The 24,807-nt window shown below is 37.8% G+C and overlaps 1 long non-coding RNA gene and 1 pseudogene across 1 annotated transcript in view; one reads left to right on the top strand and one right to left on the bottom strand.

Annotated features, from left to right (window-relative positions):
• Positions 1 to 24,807, bottom strand: part of LOC141544715 (uncharacterized) — a 327,704-nt gene that overhangs the window by 236,872 nt on the left and 66,025 nt on the right. Inside the window, exon 3 of the long non-coding RNA XR_012482766.1 lies at positions 19,964 to 20,036. This is a non-coding gene — a long non-coding RNA (uncharacterized LOC141544715). The remainder of the gene's footprint in view (positions 1 to 19,963; positions 20,037 to 24,807) is intronic.
• LOC141543094 (large ribosomal subunit protein eL36-like) lies at positions 23,626 to 23,925 on the top strand (annotated as a pseudogene).

Consider the following 24,807-nt stretch of genomic DNA (forward strand, 5'->3'; position numbering starts at 1 on the left):
GTCCACTGAGAAGTATTTTTGGAAAGATGCAAAATGCATTCACATACTTAGCAAAATCAATTTCTTAGATGAAACAATACAGTGCACAGCTCCTTTACCTTCTCATAATTATGGTGAAGATGAAGAATTTTCATTTGGGTTATGCTATCCAAAATTTTTTTGTTTTCATTACCTGCGGAATGTCCATTTTTATGAGCATTTGAGATTTTTCTTAGCATTAGAATATTAGACCATTTTTTAAAAAGGACTATAAAAGCTTCTTGGAAGTTATTAATAATGCAAAGCAATCAGTACTCTCTTCTATTTTGAATTTTTTTCTATGTGATTATGCCTGAAAGAAAAAAAGTTCAACTTGATTCTCTTCAAACCTTTATTTAAGTGATTATTTTATACCGAGATAGCTGGGAAGTTTAGAGGATAGAACACTGGACTTTTGAATAGAGAAAGTCAAACACTAACTTCAGGATGCTCAGTAAATGACAAACTCTTTCAACCTCAGTTCCCCCATTTGTAAAATGGAGATAATAATACCTGTTACTCCATAATATTATCATATTAGCTAGAAAACTAGCCTCAGAGTCAGGAAGACCTGCTTTCAAGTTCTGCTTATAAGGGGTATTGGCTTTGTGACCATAGGTCAAGTTACTTAACTTCTCAGAGTTATAAGTAACTTTTGGTGACTGTAAATGATAGATGAGGTGCTGACTTACACCAGAAATTCTTCTACACTGATGAAATTACATCAGTGTGGAAACCCCCACCTTCCCACCCCCATACATACCAAGTATATTTATACCAGGTTCATATTTCCTATATTCTTTGTATTTGGTCAGAATAAATCTGAAAGGTACTATCCAATAATAATTTCTCTGTTCATTGAGATCATTGTTTTATGTTTATTTCCAGAGGTTGGGAGGCAGCAGGATCTGTTGTCCTTCTTTTTAAACCTCCTTATGTTAGAATCCCATGTTCTTAGTTGATCCCTTCGGCAGGGAGTCTGGTTGAGACAAAAAAAGAGTATGAATCCCATCTCAGAGCACCATTTTTAATCATATAAAGCAAAATACATAAGATTACAAAGAAGACCACAAATTGTAAAATAAATAAATAAATATAGTTGTAATTTTTTTTTTCCTCTCCAAGTTCAAAGGCTCTCTGAAAACCACCAGGATTAAGAACAACTACCTTATACTATAGGGATCTCAAAGGCCTGAAAAAAAAAGGTCTAGAGAGAACTAGATGACACAATGGGAAAAAAGACATCTTCAAATTCTCTCCCAGAGGCTTCTTACCTCACTGACCTAGGGAAAGCCATTTAGGCTTCTTAAGTCTCAGTTTCCTCATCTGTAGAATGAGAGAGTTAGCTTTGATGGCCTTGAACTTCTCTTGAATCTCTAATTCTAAGATCCCGTAATTCAAAAATTGTTTATCCCCTTAAGTACATTAAAATTATTTTATCAGTTCTATGGCTATAGTGTGTTCTCTATAAGGGCCTTGAGGAATCCACATGAATTCATTATCCTGTTTTGAGACTGATTTTATTTCTCAAATCACCTGGCAGTGAAAACCAGATTTATGGCTATGACTGCTCTGACCTGGTGTCTCCTTTGCCTTAAGGAACACTGGCCCTGTAAGCAGCAGGTCCCACACTCTCCCTCCCAGAATCCTCTTCACTCCTGATTTATTACCAGTTCAATCCAGTGAGTACCAGAATTAACTTATTAATAGTCAGGCTCTCCTATTTCCAGCTGGGTAAGAACAGGCAGAAGACAGGTGTCAGCCCTAGTCAACACCTCCTTCTTTATGATCGACTCAATTTAATTCACAATTTACACCTCCAGAGAGGCAAAGAAAATAAGAATAACTGGGTTTGGATTTTTTTTTTCTTTTGACTTTCTTTTCTCCCCTTTCCCCACCCCATTCCATTTTCACTAAGGAGATTTCACTTTGTTCCCATTCTGCAAGAACAAGCACACAATGTTGCAATGCCTTCCAGATAGACTGTACAAAATAACTAATGTCATTGTTCACACAAGAAGATACAGTTTTTCTGCACTGCTAACTCCTCTCCCTTCTAGGAAAGCCAGGAGCCTTATAGCAGTTTTTGCATTTCCACCTAAGGACAATTTCTCTCTAGGGGAAGAGAATTACAATGATTTCTCCTCTCATCAGTTTCCCTACCTTTAAAGGCACAGTGGAAGCCTTCTGCTGATGAGAAGTATGGAGAAGGGATTAATGGAAAGAATTTTCCCCAGATATTTGGGTGACTTGTTAATCTAGTGGCTGGGGGTCTTAGGACTTATGAAACACTTTGGCGCTCTGTCTATTTTCTTCTGTATGTCATGTACCCAATTTATTCCTTGTATCTCTCTCTATTCTTTAACTCCAAAATACTAAAATTTTTTGGTCGCAGGACCCCTTTACTTTCTTAAAAATTATTGAGTATCCCCCCCATCACAAACTTTTGTTTATGTGAATTATATCTAATGATATTTGTTGTATTAGAAATGATCAGTAAATTAATAAATACTTATTAAGCACCTACTATGGCACTGTACTGGTCTAAATGCCTTATTATTATGCAAATATTTTTTACCTTGATCATAAGGTTAAGGACCTTCTGAAAAAGTCTAAGGATATTGTACTTTAAGAACCACATCTTTAACCAGTACCAAAACACCTTAATATTTATTATTTTATCATTTGTTTTGTTTCTAATCTTAATTTACAATAGGTTTTTAAAAAATCTCTGCATTGTTTTTGACCCAATGCTTCTTTTTTAAAATTTCCCTTGAAATTATTGACTTCTTTTTCCTCCATGTAAGTTTTATTTTTTTTTGGTAGTTCTATTAAAATAATCTTTTAGTTGTTGTATTGGCATGGCACTAACTAAGTGTCCAGAGGCAGTTTCTGAGATATGAACTGAGCCAGAGTGAAGTGAACAGATCCAGAAAAATAATTCGTAGAATAATAACAGCATGATTAAGACAAATATTCCAAAAAACTAAAGGGCTCTCTCTGATCAATGCAATGACAAAAGACTAATTTGAAGAATTGATACAAAAACAAGATATCCACTTTGTGACAGAGAAATTACAGATTCAGGGCACAGAATAAGACACACATTTCTTGCAAATTAAGGCAACTCTGAGATACCACTGCACACCTGTCAGATTGGCTAAGATGACAGGAACAAATAATGATGAATGTTGGAGGGGATGTGGGAAAACTGGGACACTGATACATTGTTGGTGGAGTTGTGAAAGAATCCAGCCATTCTGGAGAGCAATTTGGAACTATGCCCAAAAAGTTATCAAACTGTGCATACCTTTTGATCCAGCAATGCTACTACTGGGCTTATATACCAAGGAAATACTAAAGAGGGGAAAGGGACCTGTTTGTGCCAAAATGTTTGTGGCAGCTCTTTTTGTAGTGGCCATAAACTGGAAGATGAATGGATGCCCATCAATTGGAGAATGGTTGGGTAAATTATGGTATATGAAGGTTATGGAATATTATTGCTCTGTAAGAAATGACCAGCAGGATGAATTCAGAAAGGTTTGGAAAGACTTACATCAACTGATGCTGTGTGAAATGAACAGAACCAGAAGATCACTATACACTTCAACAACAATACTGTATGAATATGTATTCTGATGGAAGTGGATATCTTCAACATAGAGAAGATCCAATTCACTTCCAGTTGATCAATGATGGACAGAAACAACTACACCCAGAGAAGGAACACTGGGAAGTGAATGTAAATTGTTAGCACTACTGTCTATCTACCCAGGTTACTTATGCCTTCGGAATCTAATACTTAACGTGCAACAAGAAAATTGGATTTACACACATATATTGTATCTAGGTTATACTGTAACACATGTAAAATGTATGGGATTGCCTGTCATCTAGGGGAGGGAGTAGAAGGAGGGAGGGGATAATGTGGGAAAATGAATACAAGGGATAATGTTATAAAAAAATTACTCATGCATATATACTGTCAAAAATTTATAATTATAAAATTTAAAAAATAAATTAAAAAAAAGACACACATTTCTGACATGGTCAATAGGGAGATTTTTAAATTTTGTTTGTTTGGTTATGCATGTTTATTATAAGAGTTTGTGTGTTGGTAATGGTGGTTGTTATTCTAGAGAGTGGAGATAAAGGGCAAGAGGAAAAAATATACTTATTAAAATGAACATTTTTTAAATTAAAAAACTAAAATATATATTTTATATGTTTAGATATAGCTAAAAGGAGAAGGAGCTCAGAATCTGTTTTAAACTTATAGTATACAAAGGAAAAAGTATAGCAACCTAGCCTTAGAAATATGGACAAAAAGAAATGTAGTGTATTATCAGTATCACTGGGAAATGCTGTCACTGAAAAATAACATTTTTGCCATCATAAGTCTTCTGTTATCTTCAAATTTAATTTAATCAACTCAAATCCATTTGATTGGACAAAATTTCTTAATTCGTTTGATATTAAAAAGAGATGGTTAACTTAGAAAAGGAAGACTTAAATGTCTTGGTATCTTCATAAGAATTTAGGGGTTCTCATTAAGAAGAGGAGCAGTTAGGTGATAGAGTGCCAGCCTTGGAGTAGGAAGATTCATTTTTGCGAATTCAAGTCTGGCCTCAGACACTTACAAGTTGTATGACCCAGGGCAAGTCACTTTACCCGGTCTGCCTCAGTTTCCTCATTTATAAAAATAGGCTGGATAAGAAAAGCAAATTATTCCAGTATCTCTGCCAAGGAAATCCAAAATGGGGTCACACAGAACTCTATGTGGACATGATTGAAAAAGACATGACAATGACAATACTTGGAAGAGAGATTGGACTAACTCCGTCTGACATCCATGGATGTCAGGAAAAACTTCCTAAAAATTAGAGCTGTCCAAAAAAAGTGAATGGAGGTGCTTTATGAAGTTGTGGATTCTCCTTTTTTGGAGGTCTTTAAAGCAAACACTAGATGATCACCCTCCATGTAAAATGTAACGAATATTTTTTCAGCTGTGAGTTGGAGTATATGACCACTTCTAATTCTGCAATTATGTTATTCTGTGATTGCCTTTTGCTGGAGCAGCTCAAATACCATCCTTGGCTGTTCTGATTACACAAACATAAATTTATTCTCAAAGGACTCTACAGCAATGAGGTACATTTAAAGGGGCACAGAATTTGAAGACAGAAAACCTGAGCTCAAATTCTGCTTCTGATATTTAAATAATTAAATAAGAATCATGAAATCTCTGATTTCCTCAGTTTCCTCATCTATAAAATTGAGGACTAGATGGCCTCTGAGATCTCTTCTAGATCTGGATCTTTGATACTAGGTTATGTGCCCCACAAGATACATTAAGAGGACAACTCTGGACAATACAACATTGTAATTTGGGACAGTCACTTTAAGAATTGCTCAATCCTAACCAGCAGCAGTGAAATCTCACTTTGGCCTTCCATGGGAGTATACGCAAGTGAGTTTGAGGGATGGAGGAAAGGGAATCTACCCAACCACACATGCCCTGTTCTAATATCTACCAACAATTATGATTATTCCATTAAACTCTCTTCAATGTAGTTCCTGCATCTCCTCATCTAGAAGAAAGGAGGGTTGTTCTTTCTTTTTTCCCTTTCCTTCTATCCTTGCAAGAGAAAATTAAGCATCTCTATGTCATTTTTATTTAGCAAACTCTATTATTGTGAACCATTTATGCTACCCCTCACCTAGATGTTGAGGAATTCCCTCCCTTATTAAAAGGCCAGGATATTTGGAATCTTTCCAAAATCATCTAAAAAGCAATCGAACTAGGACTGGGTCTTTGTAAAATCTAAGCTCTGACTTTATCTTAGTCCTTTGGATCCTTACTACGTTTTTAGAACCCAAAGATTAATTCATGAAATTCAATCTTCAAACTAATCTTCAATTCCTCTAAATTAAGAAAAGAAAGTTTATGTCTCCCTAGCACCTTGGATTGGAGCAAATTAAATGGAATTTAAATGAATAGAATTGAATTTGACAAAAGGGAAAACCAGGACTGCACATAAGTGATATACCCTATGTCACAGACCAAGCTCAGAGAATATTTTTTATGGCTTTGGAAACCGGGATCTTGCCCAGACAGACCATAAAAGTCAAACAAACAGACAATGCTTGTTATGCCAACAAAATTTTACTGGATTCCATTCAAAAGGTCAATTTTGAACTTTAAACTTTGACTCTTAAGCCTCCATAAAAGTCTTTAAAGGGGTGTTAAAAGAAAAGGTACAAAAATTCATATCCTTCCTTTTATTTTTTAAAACTTTCAGAACTTCTGAATGATGTCAGATGGGCAAAACATTGTATTTATCTGCTTACAGTGGCACGGACAGTGGCTAAGCATACAAATGCCAGGTTTTCCCAGAATGCTTCAGGAAAGAACCTTGAATGCTTGGAATTCAGGAACACTGCACTGAAATATGAAAAGTCAGAGTTCTTAATTTCAATTGTTTTAGTTTTCCTAAGGTAACAAGGAAGTTGGATGGACAGATAAATAAATATGTGTTTATACATATACGTGAAGGAGACAGAGACCGAGAGACACACAGAGAGACAGAAAAAATGAAACAAAAAGAGAGAGAAGAAAAGAGAAGAGAATGGAAAGAAAGGGAAGAAAAGAGAAGGGAAGGAAAGGGAAAGGAAGGGAAAGGAAGGGAAAGGAAGAAAATAAGGGAAGGGAAGAAAGAATGGGAAGGGAAGAAAGGAAGGGAAGGGAAGAAAGGAAGGGAAGAGAAGAGAAGGGGAGAGGAGAGAAGAGAAAAGAGGGGAGAGAGTCAGAGAGAGAGAAGAGGGAAAAGAAAGAAATTTAGGGATAAAAAGACAGAGGAGAGATAAGAGAGGGCAGAGACAGAAAGAGGCAGATAGAGAAGAGAGGGGAAAGACATAGAGAGAGAGATAGGGAGAAAGAAGAAAGAGACAGAAAGACAAATAAGAAAGGGGAGAGAGGTGGAGGAGAGAGGTGGAAGGGGAGAGAGGGAAAGAGAAAGACAGAAAAAACACAGAGATAGAGAGAAAGTGAGCTCCTTTCATTTTTATGGGATATTTTTCTTTGTTTTTGTCTTTATTATGAATGATCTAGAATGTCTCTATGTATTTGGTGTCCCCTTCACTATCTAAAATGCTCTCAGTCCTTGTCTCCATCCCTTGGAATCTCAGCTCAAAAGCCCCCTTCTCCTCCACTTACATGTAGTCTTTTCCTGATTCTCCCAATAGCTATATCAGCCCCTTCTCTGCTGAGCCCCCCATTACTATTTTTATATGAGTATATGCTATTTCCTATGATGAAATATGGTTCTTGAGGCAATGATTGATTCCTTTTTGATTATCTGATTAATATGTCTACCTCAATTGCATTATCTATAAAAAGAGGATAATACTAGCACCTATTTCCCAGGATTTTTGTGGGGATCAAATGAGATAATATTTGTAAAGTGCTTTCCAAATTTAAAGCACTATACAAATGCTAGCTATTATTAATAAATATTTGTCAATTAATTGTAAAAACTAGCCATTTGGTTGAAAAAGTTTCTTTACATACTGGTAAAGTAGTAGTAGAAAGCTATAACCCAGAGCCAGAAAGATCTACATGCATTTCCTACTCCTGAAAAATTTTATGAACTGGCCATATGCCTTCTTAGTGAAATACCATAAAAATGGAAGAGCAGGCATAGATCTGCACTAGCAGAAATTCCCTATTCTGCTAGAAGTCATTTTATTTTTATTTTTGTTATTGTTTTTGTTAGTAGCAATACTTAACATTTAGATAGCCCTTTACATATGTTATCTTATTTGGTTATCATAACAATCCTGTGAAGTAGATGCTATTATGATCAGCATTTTACAGATGAGGAAACTAAGGCTGAAAAATTAAGTGAACTTGCCCAAAACCACGTAACTAGCAAACATCTGGGACAAGATTTGAATTTGGTTTTTCCTGACAAATGTGGTACTCTACCCACTACTCTACCTAGTTATACAGTTGTTTGCTGGATAGGGGCTGGCAGTCCTGAGTTCAACTCTTGCCTCTGGTACTTAGTGGATATATGACCTTGGGCAATTATGTGAGCTTTCACCACTTTTCTGTGCTCCCAAGCAACTCTCTAAGGTCATAAGCTGCAGAAAGGTTGTTGATTTTATTCGTACTTACTGGGAATGATCAAGGTCATTTTCTTTTCTTTTTTTTATTTTTAGGCAATTAGAATTTAAGTGACATGTCCATGGTCCCATATCTACTAAGTATCTAAGGCTAGATTTGAACTCTAAATTTTGATTCCAGGACTGGGCTCTATTATACTACCTAATTCCCTCTATCAAGATCATTTTCAAGACTTCTTGTAGTTGAACTTGCACTAGCCTGAGAGAGTAAGGAGATCTGGCATCCAGACTCAACTCTGCTACTTAGTTACATAATCTTGAGCAAGTCTTTAATTCTGGGTCTCAGTTTCTTCACATAAAATAAAAGGTTTGGAAGAAATGTCCCGTTAGGGTCTGACACCTCACATTTCCATGAGATTTGAAGGAAATCTTTGAATGAGGTGGTTTGGCAGCAGGGAATAGTTCTCTGCTGACCTCTGGGACAGCATGGGCTCAGGGCCAGTGCTCGCAGCCAAAGAGGAACTGGGCGGACAGAGCTGGTAAAGCTCAGGCCAGAGGGTGAGGGGCTAGGCTGGGAGAGAAGAGAAGGATGGAGTTTGGGGTGGAGGTACATGGGGGCGAGGGGGGGATGTTAAATCCTTGGGAAAGTGGAAACTCTGTGGTTTCACCCTTTATCTTGATAGGGGCAGATTTGCCATTCATCAAAAAAAGGACACAATGGATATCCGCTTGTTAATGAGGTACAGCACTCCCTGCCCCCCACCCCCATTCTGTTCTCACTTAAAGATTAATCCGAGTTGGTAGTCTGTTTCCCATGCCTACTTGCAAAGACTTTATGAGCAGCATTACAAAGGGGAAAGAAAACATTTTTAAATACCACTAAGTAGGCCTTTCATTTATTTAATTCTTACTGTTTATATTACTAAATAACTGCTCATATCCTTAGGACACTTTTAAGGAAAAAGAATTTTTAAAAATACCTTCTCTTCCTTCCCACCACCACAAAAAAAATCCTAGATTCCCTTAAATTGTATTTTTAAAAATTTTAACAATAATTCCTACACACAATTATTTTTTTTATTAAGTACCTACTATATACCAGGCAGAAAATGGCATTACATATCGATATCTGGCCTCAAAGTCAATTAATCAATAAACATTTAATCAGGGGGCTCTGGGTCCAAGTCTTCTCTCTGAGAAGCATTGGTTATATGACTTTAAGCAAATTATTTAGTCTCTTGACATCCCCAGAAACTCTCTAGGATTATAAATTAAAGAGAAAGTGCAGACTTTCATTGGTAAAGAGATTCTCTCAATCCAGCAGGAGCCCTATACTGTTGAAATCACAGGCTCTGTCCTATCCTGATGTTGCAAGCACTAGGATTATGAAGACAAAAACAGGACAATTCTTGGTTTCAAGGAATTTGCTTTCTGCTGGTCGGAGACATCATATAACACATGGTGTTATAGTTGTTGTTTAGTTGTTTTCTGTCAGAGGCTGCATTTGAACTCAGGTCTTTCTAATCTCAAGTCCCGTACTCTATTCACTGCTCCAACTAGCTTCCTGCACATAAATATACCCATGTATACGTAAATGTACACATATGTGCATATACACATATTGTATATGTGCATGTAAACTCTGTCCCAGGGCTCATTAGTATGGGACTCTTTCCTTACTAGTAGAAATAAAGGCCCTGACCTGCACAAGGAATGGGCCAGAGTTGACAGGAAGCAAGACAGCTTCAATCCTCAATCCCAACATTGGGGACTCTTCAAGAGAACATTTCCCTTCAACATTCTTCAAGAAAGAATCTTCTTCAACAGTCTCTTTCAAAATTTGTATCAAGTGAACTTCTAGCTTCAAGAGAAAAATTGGAAGAGGCCAATCCCACTTAAGATTGTTGAAGGAAAAGACTAGGAAGGCATGAGAGGAGCTACCCGTTTTCATGTCTCTCTTCTCAGTTTGCTGTCTTAGAGATTTTGAGGATTTTCCTCTTGGGTAAGAACTTTTGGTTGACCTGAACTATCTTTCTCTTAATGAAAAACCTTTAATTCTATATCTTCTCTAATTTCTGTTCTACTACTGAAATGTTCGAGCTAACTTTCTGGAGGTCCTTCAGATGGGCCTTAATCTTAGTAGGAAAAACACGAGAATGGCCAAGAATAGAGCCTAGATTTTTTGTTCTGGCCCAGTCTTTTTTTTAAAATTTTTTTAATTTTATAATTATAACATTTTTTGACAGTACATATGCATAGGTATGGTTTTTGTATAGGTTTTTTTTACATTATCCCTTGTACTCCCTTCTGTTCCAAATTTTTCCCCTCCCCTAGATTCCCATACATATTAAATATGTTATAGTATATCCTAGGTACAATATATATGTGCAGAACCGAATTTTGTTGTTGTTGTTGCAAAGGAAAAATTGGATTCGGAAGGTAAAAATAACCTGGGGAGAAAAACAAAAAAATGCTAAGAGTTTACACTCATTTCCCAGTGTTCCTTTTCTGGATGTAGCTGATTCTGTCCATCATTGATCAATTGGAATTGGATTAGCTCTTCTCTATCTTGAAGATATCCACTTCCATCAGAATACATCCTCATACAGTATTGTTGAAGTGTATAATGATCTCCTAGTTCTGCTCATTTCACTCAGCATCAGTTGATGTAAGTCTCTCCAAACCTCTCTGTATTCATCTTCTTGGTCATTTCTTACAGAACAATAATATTCCATAACATTCATATTCCATAATTTACCCAACCATTCTCCAATTGATGGACATCCATTCATTTTCCAGTTTCTAGCCACTACAAAAAGGGCTATATTCTGGTTCAGTCTTTATCTTACTTACAGGAGGCATGAGAGCCACCACGAGACTGGTCAAAGATAGAAAGTCTCTTTTCCAGTCCTTTTCATCCCTTATATCCCTTAGTACAATTACATCATTACAGCTTACTGAATATGTGTGAATTAGAGAGCCATTACATCATCATACTAAGTACTAAGTATATATGTGAACTAGAGAACCATTCTCTCATCAATTCTACTGAATAAACACCTTGTTTCAAATACACTTCTCCAGAGTTCCAGCCCTTTACATCTCCTGCTTTCTTTTGTTTTATAACACAGGTGGTCATCCCCTCCCTGACTTCTCAGGAAGGTGAGAACACGAAACCAGATATTGTTAGCCAGTTTCCTCTGTGAAGAGTCTTATTTGAAACAGGTATGTATAAATCCATCAGCATGGAAGGTATTACACAAGCACATAGTAATATAACACTGGCTAGGCTAGTAGTGATGTAACAAACAATATGAATCAACAAGTGATATGACAAACAATATGAATATACATGTCCATAAGTCCTAGAAGGATGATATATAAATAACAATCACACATAAACCTCCTTCAGCAGCCAAGAGATAGTCTAAAACCAATCTAAAACCAACCATTACTTCATGTCTCAGGGAATCCAATGATTCCTGCAGATTTTGAGTCCTGCAACAATCTCATCATGTCTCAGGGAATCCAATGATTCCTTCTGATTTTAAAGTTCTGCAACAGTCTTATTAACAATTTTTAATGTTCATGAGTCAATTGCCATAAATGCCATGCTCTTTCAGTGGTGGGCACAGTCAGCAATGGAACTATCTGATGTTTCTTGGGTCTTCTCCTTTGTTTCAAGGATCTTCTCTATCCCTCTCCGATGGACAAGGAGAATAAGGCTCATTGGCACCCATCTGATTCCTTTTCCATCTGTAGAGATACAAGCAAACCCTCTCTCCCAAGCAGTTAACCTATTTGGTCCCTTCCATTCATCATTTTCTGTATCTCTCCACATCACCTGGTGATTATCTAAAGATAGTGGAGCTGCTCGCATTGGACACTGCCCTTCCAATAGGTTATAAAACCTGGCTGCCAGAGCCAATGCATCTTTATCAAAAATCAAAAAATTAATAGTATTAAGGGCTAAGTTTAAAAGCTCTCTAGGGTTATTTGTGGCACCCCCTTTCTTTTGTTTTTGGAAGAGCATCTTGATGTCTCTGTTTCTCCTTTCTACTATTGCCTGTCCTTGAGGATTTTAAAAGGTATGCCAGTGGTGCGTAAAATCTGATACTGTGCACAAAAGTTTTCAAAATGTTTAGAAGTATATGCAGGTCCATTATCTGTTTTTATTGCTAGTGGCACATCTATGATTGCAAAAGCTTGTATAACGAATTCAGTGACCACTCGGGCTGTCTTTTTTGCTGCTGGTATTGCAAAAGTAAATCCTGAAAAGGTGTCTGCTACAACATGGATAAAAGACAGACGACCAAAAGATTTATAATGGGTCACATCCATATGCCAAATTTCATTGGGTATCAAACCATGAGGGTTCTTCCCTGGAGCGAGAGTAGGAGCGTGGAAAGGAAGGCAAGCTGTCAGACTTTTATTATACTCCTAGCTTCCTCTCTTGTTATCCCAAATTGCAAATGTAACACTTGAGCAGCCTGATGATATTTAGAATGAGATTCTTGGGCTGCCTGAAATAAAAGGTATGTTGGCTAACATGGTTAGAAGGCTATCTGCCTTTGAATTTCCATTAAAAAATAACACCTAGAATTCCACTATGAGAATGGACATTCAAGATATAAATCTTATCTGGATGCTTTCTCACTTGCTCTTGAAGTTCCTTAAAGAGCTGATATATACTAGAAGCTACAAATTTTATTTGGGCTGTGGCAATTCTTTATACCACACCTACTGAATAGGCTGAATCACATAAGTAAAATGTAGCATGATTGCATATAATTCACTCTGCTGAGTGGACTGAAAAGGCAAATCTTTTCATATCCTCCTTATCCAGAGAGATAGAATAGGAACAATCCTTTTATCTATAGCCCAAGAGGCCATTCTCTAGGCAACTGAGTAGGAGAAGTTCCCTGAAGAGTTCCCATAGTTTCCATCTGTTCATTTACTTTTCTCAAATCAATCAACATCCTCCATTTTCTAGATTTCTTTTTTTTTACAACTAATACAGGGGAATTCCAAGGACTTAGAAAAGATTGTAAGTGTCCTTGGTCAAGCTGTCCTGTATTATATCTAATAAGGCCTGAATTCTATTACTTGCTAAAGGCCACTATTCTACCCACACTGGTGTATCAGTTTTCCATTGAAAGGGAACAGGTGAGAATGCAGGCAGGCAGGCAGGCCTTCAACAGCAGCCCTGCCTAAAAAGCTGAAACACTCATTTGTAATCCTAACTGTAACTAACTAATTTGTAATTTGTAATTAATAATTTGTAATTTGTAACTAACTAAGACAAATCTAATAAGATTTGTCTTCCCCACAGATTGATGGGGATTTTTCAACTACAAAAGGAGTAAAAACTCCTATTTCACCTTCAAATATCCATCACAAAGAGGTAGCACTAACTTCAGCTGCTATTGATCCTTCTATACCAGACATATAGGTGACTGGGCCAGTTCGCATCTCTAATGACTGTGATCTGCACCCGTGTCTACCAGTCCTTCCAATGGTATGCCATTTATATAGATAGCATAGGACAGTCAGCTGTAACAGCTGCAGTCCAGAATATTCCTGGATTCTGTTGCTGGGAGTCAAAATCTGGGTCAATATCACCAGATTTCCTGTTAGGAGTCTGTATCAATTAACCTGATGCTACTACTTCTCCTGGTTGATAAATCACACATTGTCTACCTGTATTAGTGACTGGGATTTTAGCTACACATTCCCACATCAGTGTATGGATGAACAGTTTTGTAAGCACTCTCAGGAGGTGAAATGGTCAAGCCTACAGTGCCTGGAGGCAAAGGATCCATAAGCCAGACAGGAACAGATTTCACCTCTCTAGGGGATATCTCAGTAGTCCCAGCTGCATACAATTCTATTCTCCCCAATTGTAATCTCTTTCCCCCATCAGGTTCCTTCTGCTGGGGGATCATGTCTAGTACTGAACTTCTAAAGACTCTTTGGGTGTAGCATCAGTTGCCATCATGCCTCAAGTGTTTTTTTGCCTTGGGCCCTGGGGTTGGTCCCTGTTTCCCCTTTCCCTGAGTCAATCTACATTCTGAAGCCCAATGGAAGCCTCTGTTGCATTTTGGAATATGGTTTTGGGTCTTGTTCTCCCACCCTGTCTTCTATGTCAACATTGATCTCTAAATGAACATTATAAAGCTATAGGTCCTGACAATTCCTGAAGAAACATTCCTTATGTACAATATAATACAATTGGCTTTAAAGAAGCCCACAAGTTCTACAAAAAAGGAAAAGTGTTACAAGGAAGTGTGAGAAGAAAGAGCAGGAGGGAAATGGTACTGATAAAGCAGCTAAAAAGCATGGAGAATTGGATAAGAACAGCACTGATGAACTTGGTGCTTCTCACTTTCACAGCTCAGTTATACCCAAGCAGGAATCCTTAAGGCATTCCCCATCTCTTGAACATCCTCCCTCAATTTCACCTTCATGGGTAGAGGGAAGAGGAGGAGGGGGAAGGGCGGTGATCCCATCAGCACCACCCATGCAGCAGCTTTGTGCGCCCCTATGATATAATTACAAAAGGCATTAATTAAAGCTAAAAATGAAGGACAGGATATATCTGATTTAAAATTAGAAGCATACCCTATGATTGAAAAATTTGACTTTTCAGGTCAAGAAAAAAGAAAATACACTTGATTTAATCTAGAAATTAACAAAGATCTAAAAAAGGCTTGCACTCTTTATGGGTCTACATCATCTCTTGTTAAGATGTTGTTAGAGAATTTGGATTTTGAAGTTTTAACTACCAATGACTGGAAATCTATAGCAAGGATGTGTTTAGAACCTGGCCAAAACATGTTGTGGCTTCCTGAGTATAATGAACTCTATAGAATACAAACCCAATGAAGTAGGCAACCTGGAGTTAATATACCAGCCAGATCCTGGGTGCTCTTGGAGGTCATGCTTTCAGATCCTCAGCTGAGGGAAGCTCAAGTCTCTGCCAGTCCAAAATGCCATGACAGGTGGAATTCCTTCCAGCTTCGCTCAACTTCCAAGGGTTAATGAATTAAGAACTAGGAGAATCTTCCTTCCCTGGCTCCATGGCTTGAGTTCTGACATCCTGAGAGGCTACTGACTGGTATATTAACTCCAGGTTGCCTATTTCATTGGGCTTGTATTCTACAGAGTTCCAGCCCTCTACATATTTGCTATGTGTGTTTATTGTGTGACTGATACTAAATGGGAATGGGAGCTTGGGATCTCTGAAAAAAATGATAAAGTGATCAGAAGATAGATGAAATTTGATCATATTGTCCTAGGTGAATAATATTTAAGGAACTTTTGTATATACTTCTAGCCTGGTATCCCATTTCTCAGAGGAGAACAGATTGGTCTCTGGGCGCAATCTCCTGATTCCTCTCCTGGTAGAAATAAAAGTTACTCTTGGAAAATAGCTGGGGAAGAAGAAGCCTGAGATTTTTACTCTGCTTCCCTTTGAGACACACTAGGACAGCATCCTTATCACAGATAAGTCTCCCCATGTGTGGTTACCTTTCATAATTATATATACATACACGCACATTGTTTTACTAGTTTTGCCTATTTCATTTTTGCATCTGTTCATAGAAGTCTTCCCATTTTCAAAGGATGAATTATACAGGTGATCACTGTTAGAGAGGAAATAAGCCCTGAATATCAGGGTCAGACTAGAATAAGCATGGTCCCATTAGGCCAAATCTGACCAGGTCATCTACAGGGCTGGGTTTCTGGGGTGAGAATTACAGGAAATAGTGATCAGTAGAGTATGGGGTGACAGTGACACAAATGAATTGCTTGTTAGCCAGCCCTTTCAAAAAAGAGCAATCTACTTTCCAAAGCTCCTGGGAACTAATAGACTGTTCCATGGAGCCATCAGATCTTTGCCTAGAAATTCTTGGAGTGACCTACATTTTTATGCATGTTTCCCCAGCAGGGGAGTAAATAGGAGTGGCCTGAGGACATTGAAAACATCATCTAGTAACCTGGCATTCTGGGAGTTTACCCAGCTTGCTTTATGGATGGCATCCAACTCTGTGCTAGGCATTTGGCCAACTTTCTACTGGACTCATCCAATAGTGGCCATGTAATGATCCCAATAGCTTCCTCAGCCCCCTAAATTAAGAAGCCCTGGGAAAGCTAAAATTTCCCAAGGCACTAGATCAGAATAAGTCCATAGTTATGACCTCAAATCCCTTTCATGACGTTGGGGAGTTTGAATATCAACTAGCTATCAATTCTCTAGGAGTATCTCTCCAAGATAGCATGAATTAAACCAGTCTCTAGATCCAGGCTCCTGGCTCCCTTCCCCAGCGCATGGTCCTCCTAGAAACAGATAAGAATCTTATAAAAACTCACACAGTTTGCTGGTTTGGATTGCCCCATTTCCTCTGGGGTTCCAACAGAGAGCACCCAATTCTACCCAGGTTCCAGGAAACCTGACTTGCTTCTACCATCTTTCCTAATTACTCTTGATATTATAAGAATGCCCTCTCCCTAATGCTCATTTGCAAGAGGTCTAGACCTGTGATTTTCATCAATTCAGGGAATTCTTAATGTGAAGATGTCCAATACCAATGCAAATCAGTAATGCTTCCATAATTAATATAGCCTTAGAGAATTACTGATAGCACTAAGTATGAGAGTCGAGTGACTTGCCTACAGCTAGCTATAACTAGTACAAGAAGCACAGATTTCAAGGATTCATGTCAAGCCTTCTCTTTGCCATGACAGTCTCTCAATGATCTTAAGGACAGTAATAGACCTGTGATTTCTCTGGAATAGGGAACCCCGGAGTAAATAAATTCCATCTCCCAATATAGGTCAACACTTTCTATGAAACTTAGAGTCTTAAAGAGCTATCTAGAGCATTGAGTGGTTCCAAGACTTACCCAAGGTCATAAACCAATATATGTCAGAGTCAGAGCTCATATATATACTTCTAGCATGATACCCCTTTCTCAGAGAAAAAGCAGAGTGGTCCTGGGGTCAACCTCCTCATGGTAGGAATAGAAGTCACCCTTGAAGAACTGGGAGGCTGGGGCAGCTAGGTGGTGCAAGTGGATAGAGCACCAGCCCTAAAGTCAGGAGGACCTGAGTTCAAATTTGGTCTCAGACACTTAACATTTTCCTAGCTGTGTGACCCTGGGCAAGTCATTTAGCTCCAATTGCTGAAGAAGAAGAAGAAGAAAGAAGAGGGGAGGAGGAGGAGGAGAAGGAGAAGAAGGAGAAGAAGTAGAAGGAGAAGGAGAAGGAGAAGGAGAAGGAGAAGGAGAAGGAGGAGGAGGAGAAGGAGAAGGAGAAGGAGAAGGAGAAGGAGAAGGAGAAGGAGAAGGAGAAGGAGAAGGAGAAGGAGAAGGAGAAGGAGAAGGAGAAGGAGAAGGAGAAGGAGAAGGAGAAGGAGAAGGAGAAGGAGAAGGAGAAGGAGAAGGAGAAGGAGAAGGAGAAGGAGAAGGAGAAGAAGAAGAAGAAGAAGAAGAAGAAGAAGAAGAAGAAGAAGAAGAAGAAGAAGAAGAAGAAGAAGAAGAAGAAGAAGAAGAAGAAGAAGAAGAAGGAGAAAGAAGAAGGAGAAAGAAGAGGGGAGGAGGAGGAGAAGGAGGAGTAGGGGAGAAGAACTGGGGGAGAAGAGGCCTGGGATGTTTACTTTGTTTCCCTTTTAGACACACTAGGATGGTATCCTCACCATAAGTAGACCTCCCCATGTGTGGTCTTCCTGGCCTCAGACCAACTCTCTGTTTATTATACAGGTATGGTTCTTTATCAAGATGAAAATTATAATCTAGATGATAATATTCAAAATTTTGAACTTCTTTTTCACAATTTTCACTATTAACTAGTGTTAATGTCACTACCTAGTCATTGATTTTGTATTACTAATGACCTGCTCAAATACATAACTCATTTTAAAAAAATGGATTCCTATCAAAATATCACAGATCTAGAACTGGAAGTAACCTTAAAAGTCATTCAATTGAACTTCTTTATTTTACAGATGGCATATCTAAGGCTGAAAAAGATGAAATGGTTTGCTCAGAGTCAAATAAGTAATTCATGACACAGACAGAATTTGAACTCAGATCCTGTGGTTACACATTCAGGGGTCTTTTTATTGTGTTGCTGCTTCCAACTTTTGATAAGGAGAGTGATTCAATTGTATATAATCTACTTTATGAAACTCTTTCCTTTGACTCTCACAATAACCCTCAAAGAGGTATTTCTGTCTCCATTTTACAAATGGGGAAACTGAGGCTAGGAAAAGTAAGTAACTTTCCTTGGTCAACTGTAAACCCCAGATTGCTTGATTCCTAATCCAGTTCTGCTACAAATAGTCTGGTGAAGATCTTTTCATGGTAGGACACCAGGCAGTTCTTGTCTATATAGCAGTAGGGACTATAAGTCACTGAGTTCTCTCTGATAGATACTATATCCCTCAGAACAAATCAGCAGATAAAACAGCTAAAAAAAAAAAAAAAGACTCTCTAAGCAGTGACTAGCCTTCAGGAGAGAAGTTTTTAAAATCCCATGGAAGAGGGAAAGGAAAAAGCCTCCCCTTTAGTGATTGATATGGCCATGGTCAATGAAATTAAAGCTAGTGCATACCAAGACAGTTTCCAAGAGGAAAACCCCAGAAGCCACCGAGTTCCTCAGAACTTTTAAGATTTCCTGCCTCAGTATATGGTTGGAATGAACATAACTTTAAACTTTGGGAAGCCTTTACAGAGTGGAAACAGTAGAGTGCTGGATGAAGCATTGGGGGATTCCTTCCCAGACTTTGGAGAGTTACTCAGTTTCCTCAGCTATAAATCAGTTGCTAATCAAATAAGCTGGTCTAGATCTAAGATGTCAAGTGTGACAGGCAATATTCCCAAGAACAGCCTGAACCACATTGAAATATAATTGGTGAATGTTTTATAAAATAAATAAAAATAGAATAAAACATAAGTAATGTTAACATGTGAGCTTTTAGGTTAATATGTGCCCACAGGAAGGGAAATTCAAACAAGATAAGGCTAAAGTTAAACTATCAGAGCCAAGGGTGATTTCAGGGATAGGGTCCAAGGTTCTCACGGTAAGAATAAGAGAGAGATGATGGCAGGAGAGATGGCATTTGCTAGATTTGGAGTAAGAATACTGGGTTCAAATTCCAGCTGTCCTAATTACTAGCTTTATGCTTTTCAGGATCTGGTTCTTCACTATCTCTTCTCTGTACTCCCAGGGACAGGCACAGGACCTTGCGTATATTGTAGTGTAAATGCCTATTGAATAGAAATCAGCTGATTGAATCCAGAATCTTGTTTCCCAATTCAAGAGAGGGGGTATAGCTTTACAGAGACCAGCTTACTTCTGACTGAGTGGTGGCTACCAGAAGATCACTATAGTCTACAAGTTCACTCCTTTATTTATTTTTAAATATGCATAAGGCAATAAAATAGTAAAGACAGGTCAAATCTGGGATTGAACTTGAGATTTCACTGGCACAAGGAATGGAAGGATGAGGAACCTCCTTCTATCAATGAAGGTCAATATATTTTCTCTAGGCAGGTAGGCCTGAAGTCAGAGGCCCTGAGTTCAAATCTAACTTCAGACATTTACTTGCTCTGTGTCCCTAGGCAGGTCACTTAATCCTGTTTGCCTCAGTTTCCTCATGTGTAAAATGAACTGGAGAAGGGAAAACAAACCAATATGCTTGCCAAGAAAACCTCAAAAGTGGTCACAGAGAATCAGACACACAAACAATAATAGTCCATGTATTCAATAAAGGACTTGGATTCAATATCTCTGAAGTCTTCTCCAGTTCTCATACCTGGTATTCTATAATTCCAGAACTTCCGTATCATAGAGGCCCATGGTAGAGATGATGTAACCACTGGGAACCACTGGGAAAGTGAAATGAATAGGGTTAATAGTGTAAGAAGAATTCTTAAGCTACTTTTTGAAAACTGTATTCAAGTACTTTCCAACACTCATAAAATACTACATTGTAAACAAAACATCATAAACCATTTGGAAGTCATTTTTATCAGGTCATTCAAGCAAACTCCCCACAGTTCCCCCACACACACTCTTTTATTCACATATTATAAATGTTCTCTGTCACTACTATGATAATAATTAGTGATTTACTAAAAGAGAGATTCCTAGAATCTTGAAAGAATTGGTGGTACAGTAGATAAGCCATGGATTTAAAGTCAAGAAGACCTGAGTTCAAATTCAGCTTTATATACTCAATAATTCTATGATCCTGGACAAATCACTTAACCTCTGCCTGCCTCAGTTCTCTCATCTGTAAAATGGGGATAATAGCACCTACCACTCAGTGTTGATGTGAAGATGAAGTCAGATAAGATTTATAAAATTTAAAGTACTATGTAAATGTCAATTATTATAATTATCATTTTAGACATTTTGGACATACTATAAATTTAGAGCTGAAAGAAACTTCAGAATCCATCTAGTCCAACCCTAGATGAGAAGTTGAGCCCAGAAAAGGAACTGCTTTGTCCAAGGTTCTACAGTGTAGCTGGTATCCCAGCCAACATACACATTACTAGGTGTGTCCAGGTCCAGTGTTTATCCCTTTGTTTTATGCTAAACAATGAGTCTCCTATGGACATACGTCAGAATCCAAACAGCTTTTAAACTAATAGGAATGCCTAGATTCGTTTCTATAAGAACTCATCTTATCCCTTTGGATGGGAATGGCTACCCAAGCAAGAGTTCTTTGCCTCTTCCCTGCATTAATGTCAAGATACCATGAGGTCTACCAGGGAATTGATGGAGACCTTAGCACATCAATGAGCACCAGGCAATGATGGATTTTTTAACAGGCAATTTGCTTAATTTTCCAAGTAAGAGATTTTTGGTGATGGAATAGCCCTATTGGCACAGTGGTGGGCCCCTTTATAGTGAGAAACATCTGTTCACCCTTAGTTTCATTATCAGAGCAATGAATAACCTTATGCTTTTTATTTCTTTTCCTTTGACTTTCTTCAAAATATCATGTGAAAAAGCACCCATTCTGGAAGGACTAGCTACTTTAAAGTTCAAGTTTTTAGTGAATGCTCTGTGACAACTAAGCTGTATAGACAGACTCTAACTCCTTCTACCTTCAGGGAAAAGAACCAGGAGAACATTGTACACAATAAAAGCAAGATTATGTGTTGATCAGTTATGATTGACTTAACTCTTCCCAGCCATGCGGTGATCCAGAATAATTCCAACAGACTTGGGAGGGAAAATGCCATCTGCATCCAGAGCCGATGGAAGCCCTATTGTTTTCATTTTTGTTTTTTCTTTCTCTTGTGCTTTGGTCCAATTTTTCTTGCACAACATGACTAATATGGAAATTTGTTTTCTAAAAAAGGAAGAAATCTGGGCACACACATGAAACCTAGAATATGAAACTGCATAAATTTGAATCATTCACCTTATCTACCCTATGTGTTCATTTCTTTACCTTCAAAATGTAAACATCACACAGTGTTGCTAGAAGAGAGAAAAATAAAGGGAATAAGTATTTACATGTGGTCTACCATATGCAGTCAACGTGCTAAGCATTTACAAATATATATATATTTTTATTTGATAAAAAACTCTGAGAGGTGGGTACTATTTTAACCCATTTTCCAATTGAGGAAACAGATTAAGTGACTTGGCCAAGGATCACACAGCTAGTAAGTGCCTGAAGCCAAATTTGAACTCAGATCTTCCTGACTCCATAAGCAGTACTCTATCCAGTATACCACTAGAATATAGCGAAATAGATTTTTAGATTTTTAAAAACCACCATTGAATTGAATTGTTATAATTGTTAGGATTTCTTTCTTAAAAATTGAATGGAACTGTTGTTATACTTGTTGATTGTCACAATTTCTCCCATTTCTTTAGTCAAAGTAAGAAAAAGTTGAGAATAGTTACACTAGTGAGTGGGATAGTAAATCAGTTAGAAATATAAGGATTGATTGCATTGATGCAATGAAGACCCAGTTAAGATTATGCTATAGTGATTTCATCATTTTCCCCAGTCTTCAGAAGTTATGAATAGGATTGAAGGAAGCAGAAGCTGAAAGTACTCCAGGATCTGGCAAGGTATGATTAGTGATAGGACATGGGACCAACAAATCTGAGAGTAGAAAATAGCATAAAGTTGAACAAATTTACTAATAGTTGGAGAAGGATAAGGGGGAGAAGATAGTCATGTTAAGGTTCAAGAACTGAACTGAAAGGTGGAGCAAATATAGGTCACAGTGAAAATAAAGAACAATATTGGGGGGAGCAATGGTTAAAGAACCAGCCCTGAAGTCAGGAGGACCTGAGTTCAAATGTGACACTTAACACTTCTTAGCTGTGTGACCCTGGGCAATTCACTTAATCCCAATTACCTCAGGAGGAAAAAAAGAAAAAAGAACAGTGATAGGGGTCATACAGTATAAGGAAAGATATAATAATAAAATAAAATCACAAAAATTTAAACTAAATAAAGGAATTCAAGTTTATGAACAAGTGGAATACTTGTGGTTGATGGCAAAAGTCAAAGTATGACCATTTCTGTATGTAACTGAGGTGGAGTGGAAGAGTAGGTCATAGGAAATTGAGGAGATTGAGGAAGTTAGATTATTTGAGGGTGTCAATCTTTTTGAAATGTAGGGAGAGGAGAAGAAAAAGGAGAAGAGATCAGAGAGAGACAGAGACAGAGACAGAAACAGAGAGCATTATGAGGTAGGTATTGAATTCATTCTGGAGGTCTGACCTCCAGAATCTGGATTGAATGAAAATGTGGATGGTATGTATCTCAAAGAAGTTGCTGAGTGATAGTGATAGAAAAAGAGTCTGGCTAATATGGAAGTATGTATAATCTATATCAGATTGCTTATTGTCTTGGGGAGGGAGGAAATAAGGAAAAGAGGGAGAAAAAAATTGGAACTCTAAAACTTACAAAGGTAAATGTTGGAAACCATCTTCACATGTAATTGGAAAAATAAAACACTTTTGAGAAAAAAAGGAAAAAAGCCTTGAAATGATGATGGAGGTAAAGGAAGATTCAATACTTCCACCACAATTAGTATTTTAGACTATGAATGAAAATGTTACCGTTAGCAAAAAAATTGATAATAGTTGCAGAATTCTTCTCTCTTCGTAGTCTCATGGACCTTCACTAAGATTTGAGATTTTCATTCCCTTTTCTTTAGCAATAATAACATCTTTAAAGAGTAATCCAAAAGCAGACCCAAAGGCTATACAACCATCCATAGTAAAGCTAATTAGAATTACAGTCTCAGCATTTCTGACTTCTCTCAGCAATTATCAAATGCATATTGAAAGAAGGCTAGCTTCACAAGGCAGTTTTTAGAAGTGAGATTTGTACCTGATTGGAAAGAAATTTAGGACTTCTTTCATTTTCATTTTTAAAGTGTAGAGATAGCCTTCTGCTGTGGCTGCCATTGAGGTTACAATAGTGCCATAGCCATGACCATCTGATACCCCATGGCTGTGAGCCTCAACAAGGGTCACAAAGTTACCACAAATGTTTCCAAGCATCGCCACTGTGGGCATTTGACCAGACACACCAATGTGAGAGATATGAACCGGGAGGTGTGTGGCTTTGCTCCTTATGAGAGGCAGACCATGGAGTTGTTAAGGTCTCTAATAATAAGTGAGCCCTTAAGTTCATAAAAAAAAAAGTGTGGGAACTCACATCCTAGCCAAGAAGGAGAGAGAGGAGGTCAGCACACTGCCCTTAGAAAGGCTGCTGCCAAAAAGGATTAAATTGACCTTGCCTATCTTGCCCCCTTACCTAATAAAGATTTGACAAGTAGAAAAAAAAAAGTATAGAGATTTTTTTTTTATATATTTTCAATCTGGAAATATTATTTCATTGTTTAAGAGAATTTATTATGAGGAAACTCCCAAAGTAGATGAGCAATCATTCTTCAGCTTATAGTCTTAGAAAGACAGCATAGTATTAAAGTAAATGATAGCCACTATGGGTCAATGGTGGGACCTGTGTGAGAAATTTATCTAATGGAAACTGCCATTCAGAAAGAGAACTGAATGTGGATCAAAACATAATATTTCACCCTTTTGTTGTTGTTGTTGTTTGGTTGATTGGTTTATTTTTTTCTTTCTCATGTTTTTTTTTTTCTTTTGATCTGGGTTTTTCTTGCAGTGTGAGGAATATGGAAATGTTAGAAATGCAAATGTTTAACCTATATCAGATTGCTTGTTCTCTTGGGGAGGGGAGAGGGAAAAAAAATTGGAACACAAGGTTTTGCAAAGGTGAATGTTGAAAACTATCTTCACATGTATTTCATGTATTTGGAAAACAAAATACTAAGAGAGAGAGAGAGAGAGAGAGAGAGAGAGAGAGAGAGAGAGAGAGAGAGAGAGAGAAAGAGAGAGAGAGACAGAAGACAGAGAGAGACAGAAGACAGAGAGAGACAGAAGACAGAGACAGAGAAAGAAGGAGAGAGAGAGAGAGAGAGAGAGAGAGAGAGAGAGAGAGAGAGAGAGAGAGAAAGAGAGAGAGAGAGAGAAGACAGAGAGAGACAGAAGACAGAGAGAGACAGAAGACAGAGACAGAGAAAGAAGGAGAGAGAGAGAGAGAGAGAGAGAGAGAGAGAGAGAGAGAGAGAGAGAGAGAGAGAGAGA

Source organism: Sminthopsis crassicaudata, chromosome 5 (assembly GCF_048593235.1).
Source record: "Sminthopsis crassicaudata isolate SCR6 chromosome 5, ASM4859323v1, whole genome shotgun sequence".
Taxonomy (NCBI): domain Eukaryota; kingdom Metazoa; phylum Chordata; class Mammalia; order Dasyuromorphia; family Dasyuridae; genus Sminthopsis; species Sminthopsis crassicaudata.